Source organism: Pleurodeles waltl, chromosome 5 (genome assembly GCF_031143425.1).
Source record: "Pleurodeles waltl isolate 20211129_DDA chromosome 5, aPleWal1.hap1.20221129, whole genome shotgun sequence".
Lineage (NCBI taxonomy): Eukaryota > Metazoa > Chordata > Amphibia > Caudata > Salamandridae > Pleurodeles > Pleurodeles waltl.
Genome location: NC_090444.1, coordinates 1,864,188,866 through 1,864,201,404, shown reverse-complemented (window position 1 = coordinate 1,864,201,404; position 12,539 = coordinate 1,864,188,866). Strand labels below are relative to the sequence as shown.

The following is a 12,539-nucleotide window of genomic DNA, read 5'->3' as shown; positions in this document are numbered from 1 at the left end:
TAGCACAGCATCATCTGGGTGTTTAGACAGCACACTATCAAGGTATTTACATATCACAATATCATCTCGGTATTTATGTGGCACAGTGTCATCTGGGTGTTTACGCAGCACACCCAGGTGTCGCGTGGGCTCTCATTATCCTAAATGAGACTACTGGATTTCTAGGCAGCAGGATCGATAACGGTGTGGGGGACTGAGTCTGACCCACGTGTAAGGAACTCTGTCACCCTAAATCCGGTTTTTGCTCCGGCTAACTAGCAGTGCCTCATTTCTCCCAAGGGGAAGAGATGATTGGGCAGCCGAGCGTATGACATCTTTGGAACTTCTCAGGGAAGTCGTGGTCACTCAGATCCAAACCAGCTCTCTCATTTACAATATGATCTCATATACAAATGACAAAGGCAGTTTAAGTTTTATATAATGTTTTAATAAAACGACTGCATTTTAGATATTAAGGCGTGAGCCGCAATAACCAGAACCATAGAACACAGTAGGATTGAAATAGTCACGAGGAGAGTGAAACATAAGAATAACGCTATCATGGTGTTGACAATTTTTACTCTCTCTCAGCTAGTTCTATTTCGAGCACAGCATGTTAAGCTTTTAACATGCATTTCAGATTCCCTGGGGAGACATCAACCCTCATACCTGAGCAAAGGCCTGTGATCTGGTTCAGCATCTGCAACCAGGCAGTCAGAGTCTAGTTGTGGTTCCCTGGTCGGAATCTCCCTCTCGCGTGTATTGGGACAAGGAAGTGTTTTTATAACTAACATGTCAGCGTGATCACAAAATGTCCCTACGCAGGAATGCCAAAGACTAAACTCCTACCACGTCTATCGGCAATGTACCAGACTGTATCCGTGACTGAAGCACAGAGTGAACAAGAATGTGTTATGGAGAACTCCAGTGCTGAAGTAGGCTAAACAGTGTGATATGAAATATAAAACAAGACCGTAGAACTGGCTATTTAAAAAATAACAGTACGAAGCCGAATAAAAAGCATTTAGAGCAAAGTGCACAGAGGCTCTAAGCTGCGAGCAAATGAATAAAATACATCCAGGGCAAAGTGCACAAAGGCCTAAAGCCTGAAGCTAATGCGCAGAGGATACGTAAAACTGACCACACTACACCCTCCCCTTGTCGGTAGCAAGTGGTTTCAATAATATAAAAGTATGCCCCATATATAAACAATACATAAAAATATATATATATATTTCGACAAGGTCAGAGGACCACAAAGTCATAAATTTGGAAAGCATGTGACGATAAAGCCAAATTCAATATAATGTCAATTTTTGAGAAAAAAAAAAAAATCCAATTGTCAGATAGAAGCAATAGAAAGCAGGAGTTCCTCCACTTCGATATATGTCAAGATCGGAAGATCCACGCCAAAAAGTACCATGGAGCAGGTGTGTTCCAAAGCCCCAAAACCATCCAGGGCGGCATCCTGTGCAGGGCCTATGAATGAGACAATACCATCTTCCTCCAGGAAGGGAATCTCATAAAACGCCTCACGAAGCAAACGCAACGTAGTACACAAGTCTGGGAATGAGCCCTAATCGGGAACATCAACAGATCATGATCGACCACTGGAGGGCGCTGCAGCGAGAGGCAGAGAGCCATTGCATGTTCTAACGAGCACCAGAGGCACCGAAACACGGGCTGCACACAATCCAAAACCGGCCGGAATGTCAGAGACCAGTCACACTCCAAATGTCCCAGGAGTGTTGCTCCAAAATGTTGCAACATACGGTCACGACACAGCAGCCTGTATCAAATTTTCCTGATCAATTTGTCTCAACCGGGCCGCTGCCTCTTGTTGTGAAAGCTTCCAATACTCATTATATACTTCATATAAAAAAACGCTTCTTCCGCTGCATTCTTGGTCCTGACAAAAAATCTTGTAAGTCAGTATCATTAGACAGTAACGTGAGATGTGACTTAACTGCATCCAGCGTGGATGACTTCAACCATTGCTGACACAGCTTCCCCACGCTGTATGTAGTAATGATATCAGCATGTTCCGGTGATATGTAGCGAGGGTCCGCCCTACTAGTCCTGAACCCCCCTGAAGAGGTGACAAAACGTTGATGACACCCATTAGTGTCTATGGGCCATAATAACCACCCGCCCGGATGGATCAATGAAGTGTTAAGCGTACCATTCTGGACCCAATGTGTAAACTCACTAAACGTAGCATTAACATATCGCTGCCAATTGTTCAATTTGGAAGGGACAGGTATACAAGGCAAATTCAAATTCCCAATCGTTGCTAAGCCCAAACAGCTAGTCTGTTGCACGGTGTCATTGAGGAAAATCATTTGGACAAGGAATAATGCATGCCCTAAATAAAGTGTCCCTGCCTCGCATTTGCCAATTTTTCGTTCCCCAGACACTTTTCAAGTCAACAGTCTTGGACCAATATTCATACCCCTCAACCGAAAGTTTAGATACAAACAAATTCGAATACAGCAATTTAGTATCGGTCGACAACATCTGCTTATTAGCATACGGAGTAACTTTAAAATAGTAAGACTTAGCATTTTGTTGGTTATGCCCAGAAAAATATGCAAATTTATCATAATACGTTTTCGAACTCCCCTGTGGAGGAGTTGGGCAATGTTCCCATTGCACATATTCAAATATGGACTTAGGGCTACTAGCTTTATGAATATAGTGGTGTCCATAATAGTTGTAGCAAAACATGTCACCATGATTATCTCTAAATAGGTAAGCATCTTCATCGTCATAGACAGTATAATATTGCAATTCTGTCAGCATAGAATCTACTGTCTTCACATCCCAATCATCAGAAACAATGCCTGGTATAACGATATCATTCATAGATAATTTGAGAACATACGGTATTTGAATCAATTCAGTAGGACCATATATATCAAACATTACTTTATCCCACACAATCCCATCCGGAATCGGTATCGCAAAAATGTTTACATTGGACAAGTCTCTTCGAACCATATGAGACGAAAAATGTGGTTTCAACACCGTCTCCACGTGCTCAATGTCAGATCGTTCAGGAAGAAAATGACCATGTATTACCAGAAAAAAAGTAACCACAAATCCCAACCACAAAAAAATAGTCATTGCAGCCATAAAAAGCCACAAATAGTTCCAAGGAAAAACAAAATATGTGCGTTTAAGCCAACACAGCAGCTTACGTGGACCTCGGATTGAAGATAGTGAGGACGAGGAGTCCGACGCAGCATCATCAGTGTCGTTGAAGCAGCCAGAGGCAGTTCTTGCAAAAGGTGCAACTGTGAACAAAGAAGCCGATGGAGGCTCTCGCCTTGGCACACTGTAAACCACATGTTCAGAAACATCAGTAGAACATACAGCGACTTGATCAAAAGATTCCAAATTAATTGTTGTCTGTGGAACGATCGCAAGATCAGCGTCCACCCTCCCCAAGCTCGGAGAGGAAACAGCATCGGTGCAAATCACCTGCAGCGGGACTTCTTCCCCAGTAGTGAGAGGGATTCCGGAACTACTGGGGGTCCCTCTTGGTCTGCTGTGCAGAATCGGCCACATGTTGTAACTTGACATTATCAATGGAAACAAAGCGATTTCCTTTGGCCCCTTACAGCGGCGGTAATATTACAGTTCTCGTGCCGCTAACCCCTAATACAGGGACTGGTGCTCAATAAGAAGGACCAAATTCTTTCTTTACTGCGACCTTTTCACGCACTAGATCCCCAATCCTGGGTATCCAACCAGTAGACGTTACTGGCTCATCCTTAATTCCTGAGGAGGCAGCACTTGCAGAAGAGTTATCTTCACGGAATCGTTGTAAATCCTGCAAAACAGTGACACGATCATTTATGTCAAAGGGCGTATCTGCCGCCTCCACACCAGGACCATCTAGATCCGGAACATACATTTGTGTTCCAAACAGGCACTCATATGAAGTACGACCCCCCAGGGACCTTCTAGGCAAGTTATTAAGTGCTCTCTGTACTCCATACAGGTGGGCTAGCCAACTACGACACGTACCTATAACTCTGGCCGTTAAGGATTGCTTTAAATCACGATTTAAACGCTCCACGACAGAATTTCCCTCGGGATGAAATGAAGACGAGAATTGGAGTTGGACCCCCAACGAAGCCATGGTGTCCCTGAATGCCTTAGAGGCAAAAGCAGGGCCCTGGTCCGAATGAAAAGCCGCAACTGCAAATGTATCGACAAAGATGCGCAAATCTTTAATAACAGTTAGAGCGTCAGCCGAGCGCTGTGGCCAGACCCACACAAATCTGGAGCACGAATCTACAGCAACCAATATATATTTGTATGCACTGTCTGGTGTCAGCGGACCACAATGATCCAAGTACACACACTGTAAAGGTTTATTTGAAATCAGAAGGGGCGTCTGCTGCGGGCGTCGAGCCGTCGAAGCTTTAATTTGTTGACAGACGTCACAACAAAGGACATACTGCTTTGTCTCCTTATAGAGACCAGGCCACCAGTAACGGGCCTGTAAAAGTGAAATCGTGGCAGCCAAACCAGCATGTGCAGGTGCCGCCCCCTCATGTGCTGCTGAAATTAATCAAGGTCTCTCAACCTTATTGGGCATTTCACGTACACCAACGCCTGGAATTTTAACAAAAGCATTTAGCATACTTCCCAAGCAGTAACTATATTTAGAAGGGAATCCTTTAGGAAATGGCGTACCATCAGCCGTAGCTTGTATGGCAGCCGAAATCTCTGTGTCTGGTTTGGAACTCGAACGAGTCACTGCGGCCACAGTGGCGACAGCCACTGCCGATTTTGCGGCTTCATCAGCCAAAGTGTTCCCAGCAACGTGTATACCAACGCGCTGGTGTCCAAGTGTATGTACAACATGGACTTTAGGAAGCGTTTCCTTCAGATTCGCAACCTTCCCCCACAGCAATTTGTGTTTAATGGTGTTGCCTTTAGAATCTCTGAACCCATTCAACCTCCAGTAGTGCAAATATTCATTGAAAGACTGAACACAGTAGTAGGAGTCACAGACCAGCAAGGTTAGTATCGCCGGATCCGCGTGTTCCAATGCTAACAATAGAGCTTTGAGCTCAGCCAACTGTGCAGTACAATCTCCCAAGGTCTGTGTATAGGTATGTCGGGGCAGAACACTTCCCCCTCCATAGTGCAGCTCACCACCGCACATGCAGCAGAATATTGTTGTTTAGTCCCAACCGCTGGTTGCGCAGAGCCATCGGTATACATGACCACTTCATATTGGTCAATAGGCAATGTGCCAGCGGGAGCTGGGTACTCCATTTCATATTGAAGAAATTCTTGAGTCTGCAGTTTAGGGTCAAATATGTAATCTACATCAGTGGCTGTCAAGGACGTAGCCCATTGTATCCATCGCGGGTATAGAGCTTTCGAATTAGGAACACTCGCTTTGGTAACAGCCTCTAAGGCTGGAATCGGGGAAACGACAATGATGCGTTGGCCCTGGACAAGAGGTCGTTCTTTAATAACAGTCATCTGTACTGCAGTGAGAATTTTCTCTGTTTGTGCAAAACGTAGTTCTGCAGTCGAATACAAGTGAGACTTGTATGCTATCGGGACTGTCTCACCCTCATTAAAGGTGACATAAGTAAATCCAACGGCACCAGGTATAACCCTGATGACCAGATGCGTTTTATTGTCCCGTGTGTGTAAATGCTTTACTGCTAAGAGATCAGTTTGCAAATCTCGAAGAATATGTGTATGCTCAATCGTCCAAAATCTACTAGAAAAATTTGGGCGAATCAACTCGTATAATGGTTTTATACACGTAGCATATTCAGGAACGTAAGTTCTGCCAAAATTCAGAAACCCCAACAATGACTGGAGCTTCCGAACCGTATTAGGAGGCTGCAATAGAGCACATTTCTCCAAAAAATGTGGCGCTAAGCTCTTGCCCTCACTTGACAACTCATATCCCAGGAAAATGACGCTGAGGAAGGCAATCTTCGATTTCTTAAAATTAAACTTATAGCCAATTTCAGCAAACCCCACAACAATGCGTGCTACACGCCTGAGATGCTGCAGAATCTCATCGTCTGTCAAATATATGTCATCCACATATGATAACGCTTCAGGGTCCAACTCGTGCAGAATTTCAGTAACACGAGCCGAAAATAGTCCCGGGCTATTCTTATACCCCTGAGGCAAACGACAAAACTTTTTCTGAGATCCAAGCGCACTGAAACTGGTATAGTCCCGACTTTCGGGCGCTATATTTTGGCAGAAAAATCCATTCGAGATATCCAATGTAGTTTTGTATTTTTTACGCACTATATTATTCATAAGCGCTGCGCTATGTGAATTCTGTATTGCATATGTGCGTGTATGTCCATTTAAGTGTCTGTAATCCACCACTATCCTATATGAATGGTCCGGTTTAACAACTGGAAATAAGGGATTATTCATCGGCGAGACACAGGGTTCAATTACACCCTGGTACTCCAATTGTGTAAGAATTTTCCTGACCGATGCCCTTGCCTCAAATTTGATAGGATACTGCAGCTGCGGCTGAGGTTCGCCCTTTATTGGAATTACAAGATAAGGTGATTGTCTATCCCACCCCACATTATTTCTATATAGGGCGGGGGCTTGTGCTAGAGCCCATGATTTACTATAGGACTCCGCTAGTTCTCTCAGAACAAGTGGTGAGAATGAAGGTGTAATAACCTCCTTCCCAAACGGACAGTCGCGAACAAAGTCAGGTGGCCAATCTTGTTAGGCCAGCAGAACGTCATACGATTTTACCACATGGTCCCAAAAGATGGCGTGTACAATGCGGTCAATGTCCCCTTCTAATTGCAAAGTTACTTCATATACTCTATCGGGATCAGAGATACGCATATCTGCCGTTTCGACTTGTATGAAGTCTTCAGTTGCTTTCACCTCCAGATGCTCTAGAAGAGTCCGGCGAACTATTGTGACCTCTGCCGCGCTGTCTAACAGTGCTAACGCCCACGTCTTGTTCGTCAAGAGAACTCTCTTCTTGAGCGGCATGTCTAATTGAGACTGCTGCCACTTTCTTCTTCTTAAATTGTTGCTTTTGTTGGAGCAGTTTTTCTTCCTGTTTAACAGAAACCTCCGTTGAGCGTTGTGACTCCTGTCTCGGTTTCACGTACTCAGTTCTCCGCTCTGACCGCCCACCTCTCTCACTTCTTTTGTCCGAGGAGTCCTGAAAGGAACGAGATTGGCGTGTATCAGTATTTTGATATCTATCAGGCGTCTTCAAATTATCCCTATTCCTGAGATTATACCTATTCTGCGGGGTCTCCGGTTGCGGAGACTGTCCCCCATCCTTCTTAGGTGTTTGCTGTTTCTTTTCCCAGCACTTTTTAGTACCCTCAGGTTGTTTAGCATTTTCCTTAGTATTTTTACCCTGTAGTTGAGGTTTTTGTGGTCTAGCCCCTAAGCTATCGCAACCAATACTAGAATATGTTTCCCCTATTATTCTCGGGAGTTCCCGTTCTTGATTAATCTGCAGAACGTCCCGAAGACGCATTCGCACTGCCAGTGCTACTGCCTCCCCCTTGAGATTACTCAAAATAATAGAAGAAACTGCGGCAAAATTGCCCATCAGCTGCATGCCTAAATCTAAGGCGGGGGCAGCCCCATATTCATCTTGAATTTGTTTAAGCACCTCCGGTAGATTAGCCAATGTTGGAGTACCGTGTGCTGTAGTGTAGAGCGCGGCAAATACCGTGCCCCAGGTATTACAATGGTCCACTGTGGGAACCATTCCATACGGCAAACACATCGTCAATATTCTATGTTTATCCTGAGGTCCCGTATGGGGAAACACTGCTTCCAGCGTATTAATTTTTTGCGCCAGCCAAAATGGAGTCTCCTCACGTTTAGCCGGTACTTTACCCATTACTGAGTGTACAGTAGCCGGATTGATACCCGGAACTACTGCCTGGGGGTGTGCTGGAGCAGCACGCGCTGCATTAGTATTTAAAGCCTGCATCACAAACTGAACCAGTCTTCTGTATGTAGTTGCTAAGTCTATATATAAACGACGAACGTCAGCCACTGCCAAGTTAGCAACTGCAGGATATGGTGTGTATGTAGCCAATAAAGGCCAGGTCGGACCATCATTACTCAGTGGACCTAACCTAACTTGTGCTACTGTGTGTGGGAGGGCGCCATCAAGCCAATTATGGTGTTCTTGATAAGATAAAGGTATCTCTAGGTATGCATAAGCAGTGTACGGTTCAGGGACATTCGCAACAGTGTATTCGTGAAAAGTGTTTGTACCCCCATCAACTGCTGGAAATACGACCCAAGAATAAAAAAGTTCAGTTCTATAGGCTGCATGGGCGTCCACCACAAAAGTGACCGGACCCCCCTGGACCGTCAGGCCATGTGCTATCAGATGTCCTGTGAGCGGTTGTCGCATATTAAGCACTATATTCACTACATTAGGATTCGCCATTTGTAAAAAACAGCACTAGGTCAGAGAAGGCACACCAATATTGGGGTTTTCCTTTCAGAGTTCAAGCTTGAACAACCGACCACTAAGTAATAGGATGCAGCTATCCCGTGGCGGCGGAAATCCTCAGCCCCACGGACGTCTCCGCTTACGGAACTGAGTAGTCAATATATATATGAGACCGAGAGAGTCAGCCGGACCCGAAAATTAGAGCCAGACCAATCGTTGGCGGCGCCATGTCGCGTGGGCTCTCATTATCCTAAATGAGACTACTGGATTTCTAGGCAGCAGGATCGATAACGGTGTGGGGGACTGAGTCTGACCCACGTGTAAGGAACTCTGTCACCCTAAATCCATTTTTGCTCCGGCTAACTAGCAGTGCCTCATTTCTCCCAAGGGGAAGAGATGATTGGGCAGCCGAGCGCATGACATCTTTGGAACTTCTCAGGGAAGTCGTGGTCACTCAGATCCAAACCAGCACTCTCATTTACAATATGATCTCATATACAAATGACAAAGGAAGTTTAAGTTTTATATAATGTTTTAATAAAACGACTGCATTTTAGATATTAAGGCGTGAGACGCAATAACCAGAACCATACAACACAGTAGGATTTAAATAGTCACGAGGAGAGTGAAACATAAGAATAACGCTATCATGGTGTTGACAATTTTTACTCTCTCTCAGCTAGTTCTATTTCGAGCACAGCATGTTAAGCTTTTAACTTGCATTTCAGATTCCCTGGGGAGACATCAACCCTCATACCTGAGCAAAAGCCTGTGATCTGGTTCAGCATCTGCAACGAGGCAGTCAGAGTCTAGTTGTGGTTCCCTGGTCGGAATCTCCCTCTCGCGTGTATTGGGACAAGGAAGTGTTTTTATAACTAACATGTCAGCGTGATCACAAAATGTCCCTACGCAGGAATGCCAAAGACTAAACTCCTACCACGTCTATCAGCAATGTACCAGACTGTATCCTTGACTGAAGCACAGAGTGAACAAGAATGTGTTATGGAGAACTCCAGTGCTGAAGTAGGCTAAACAGTGTGATATGAAATATAAAACAAGACCGTAGAACTGGCTATTTAAAAAATAACAGTACGAAGCCGAATAAAAAGCATTTAGAGCAAAGTGCACAGAGGCTCTAAGCTGCGAGCAAATGAATAAAATAAATCCAGGGCAAAGTGCACAAAGGCCTAAAGCCTGAAGCTAATGCGCAGAGGATACGTAAAACTGACCACACTACAACATCATCCAGGTGTTTTTATTTCACAGCATCATCTTGGTGCTTACATAGCACAGCATTTTCTGGGCGTTTATATAGCATAGCAACTTCTGGGTCTTTACATAGCACAGCATCTTCTGAGTGTTTATGTAACACAGCATCTTCTGATTGTTTACATAGCACAGCATCATCTGGGTGTTTACGTGGCACAATGTCATGTGGGTGTTTACGCAGCACAATATCATCCGAGTGTTTTTATTTCACAGCATCATCTGGGTGCTTACATTGAACAGCATCTTCTGGGTGTTTATGTAGCACAGCATCTGAGTGTTTACATAGCACAGCATCTTCTTCGGTGCTTACGTAGCACAGCATCATCTGGGAGTTTACGTGGCGCAATATCATCTGGGTGTTTACACAGCACAATAGCATCCAAGTGTTTTTATTTCACAGCATCATCTGAGTGCTTATATAGCACAACATCTTCTGGGTGTTTACATAGCACAGCATCTTCTGAGCATTTACATAGCACAGCATCTTCTGGGTGTTTATATAGCACAGCATCATTTTGGTGTTTATATAGCACAGCATCATTTGGGTATTCGCACAGCATCATCTGGGTGTTTTGTAGCACAGCCTCATCTTTGGTGCTTACGTGGCACAGATTCATCTTGGTGTTTATGTGGCACAATGTCATCTGGGTGTTTACGCAGCACAATATCATCCGAGTGTTTTTATTTCACAGCATCTTCTGGGTGTTTACATAGCACAGCATCATCTGGATTCTTACATAGCACAGCATCTTCTGAGTGTTTATATAGCACAGCATCTTCTGGGTGTTTACATTGCACAATATCATCCAAGTGTTTTTATTTCACAGCATCTTCTGGGTGTTTATATAGCACAGCATCATCTGGATGCTTACATAGCACAGCATCTTCTGGGTGTTTACATAGCACAATATCATCCGAGTGTTTTTATTTCACAGCATCTTCTGGGTGTTTATATAGCACAGCATCATCTGGATGCTTACATAGGACAGCATCTTCTGAGTGTTTACTTAGCACAGCACCATCTGGATGCTTACATAGCACAGCATCATCTGGATGCTTACATAGCACAGCATATTCTGAGTGTTTACATAGCACAGCATCTTCTGAGTGTTTACATAGCACAGCATCATTTTGGTGTTTATATAGCACAGTATCATTTGGGTGTTCACACAGCACAGCATCTTCTGAGTGTTTACATAGCACAGCATCATCTGGGTGTTTTTGTAGCACAGCCTCTTCTTCGGTGTTTACGTAGCACAGCACCACCTGGGTGTTAACACAGTACAGCGTCATCTTCGGTGTTTATGTAGTACAGCATCATCTGGGTGTTCACACAGCACAGCATCATCTTCGGTGTTTATGTAGCACAGCACCATCTTTGGTGTTAACGCAGCACAGCTGGAAAGCTCTGGGGGAGCACGAGCCACCAGAAGTAGTGACCGGTATCATGGTATCCCGCAACGTAAAGTTTTGTGCACAACACAAGTCAGTTTGGAATGATGGCTGACTTCAGTGGGAGCCATTTGATAGTGATACATTGGTGTTCTGTGGTGAGATCTCCTGGTGCCTGAGCCTATCAGCTCTAGAGGGAGAGGCGGTGGTGTGATGCCGTATTCTATGCGCAATAGGATAAGTGATTGATGAACTATTATAAAGTCATCTACTGGGTTAAGAAATTGTATTTCTTGGGGATGTTTAATTTGGAATTGTATAAACGAATTATTTTTTCATTCTGCATGCAAAACGTCTTTCCAGCAGTCCATCTATATGGGATGTTAGTGCTATTTGGTAAAAACTAGCACAGTTTAATACTTAATACTTTAATACTTGAAAGCAACAGTCAACAGCTGACATGTGCTTGAATAGGTTTTTCCCTTCACATACCGCATTTTTAGTTACTTTCAGTCTGTCTGACCTAACAACAAATTGTTTTTTGTTAAAACTGGCAAAATACCTGCAGATGGAGATCTTTGTAGCCAGCTCGGTGGATCCCAACTTGTGCAGAAGATGCAGGAAGTGTGTCATGAAAGTGTTCCTGACCTCTACGCGGTGTCTCAGTCTGGGCCCAGACTCACAGTATATCTGATTATTTGTAACTGACCTCAGGGCAGCAGCAGGGAGACAGTCTGCCATCTGGGAGTTTATCATGGAGCCCCCTACACTGCAGTGAACCAGGCACAGTCTTTAACCCACTAATAGAAAACATATAGGTTTGAAAAATTCACTCAACACCTAGGATTTCTGAACACGTTCTCTAAGTCAGGTAACATCTGACATCTAAAGAGGTTCTTCCATTTCAGATTTGAGAGCTTGTTCCATCCCTTTCCTTCAGATGCCAAGGATGACCAGCTCTTTATTCACATATCCAAGGATCTCCCTAATGGCACTATGAGACAGACACAGTTGTTTGCCCATAAGGAGGTGCATGAATCTCACACTGCGCAGCTGAAGATCCAAACACAAAGCTGTTAGTATGCAGTAAGCACAATGTTCTACAGTAGTTAGGTCGGAGAAGTTGGACGGAGCTCTGTGTATCCTACAGCATTATTTATTTATGGGGCGTCTTAGGTTGCATATTCGGTGCTGACCAGCTCTCTATGAAATAACACGACATACATCTCCATCCTCTTCCTGACGGTTCTAGTGTGTGGCCGCCATCACCGCTGCAACAAAACTTGAGTCTCTTCAACCAACCTGGTGTAAGATGGGGGGAGTTGTTAAGTGAGTTGAGGGTATCTCCTATTTTGATCTTGATGGGGGTGGAGAGGGTGATTGACTGTTCTAGGATGTATGGCCAAGTGTGGATGGATGGGAGGTCCGTGGT

General features: G+C 44.3%; 1 protein-coding gene across 1 annotated transcript in view; it reads left to right on the top strand.

Moving 5' to 3' along the window:
- Nucleotides 1–12,539, top strand: part of TTBK1 (tau tubulin kinase 1) — a 363,196-nt gene that overhangs the window by 36,791 nt on the left and 313,866 nt on the right. The window lies entirely within an intron of this gene.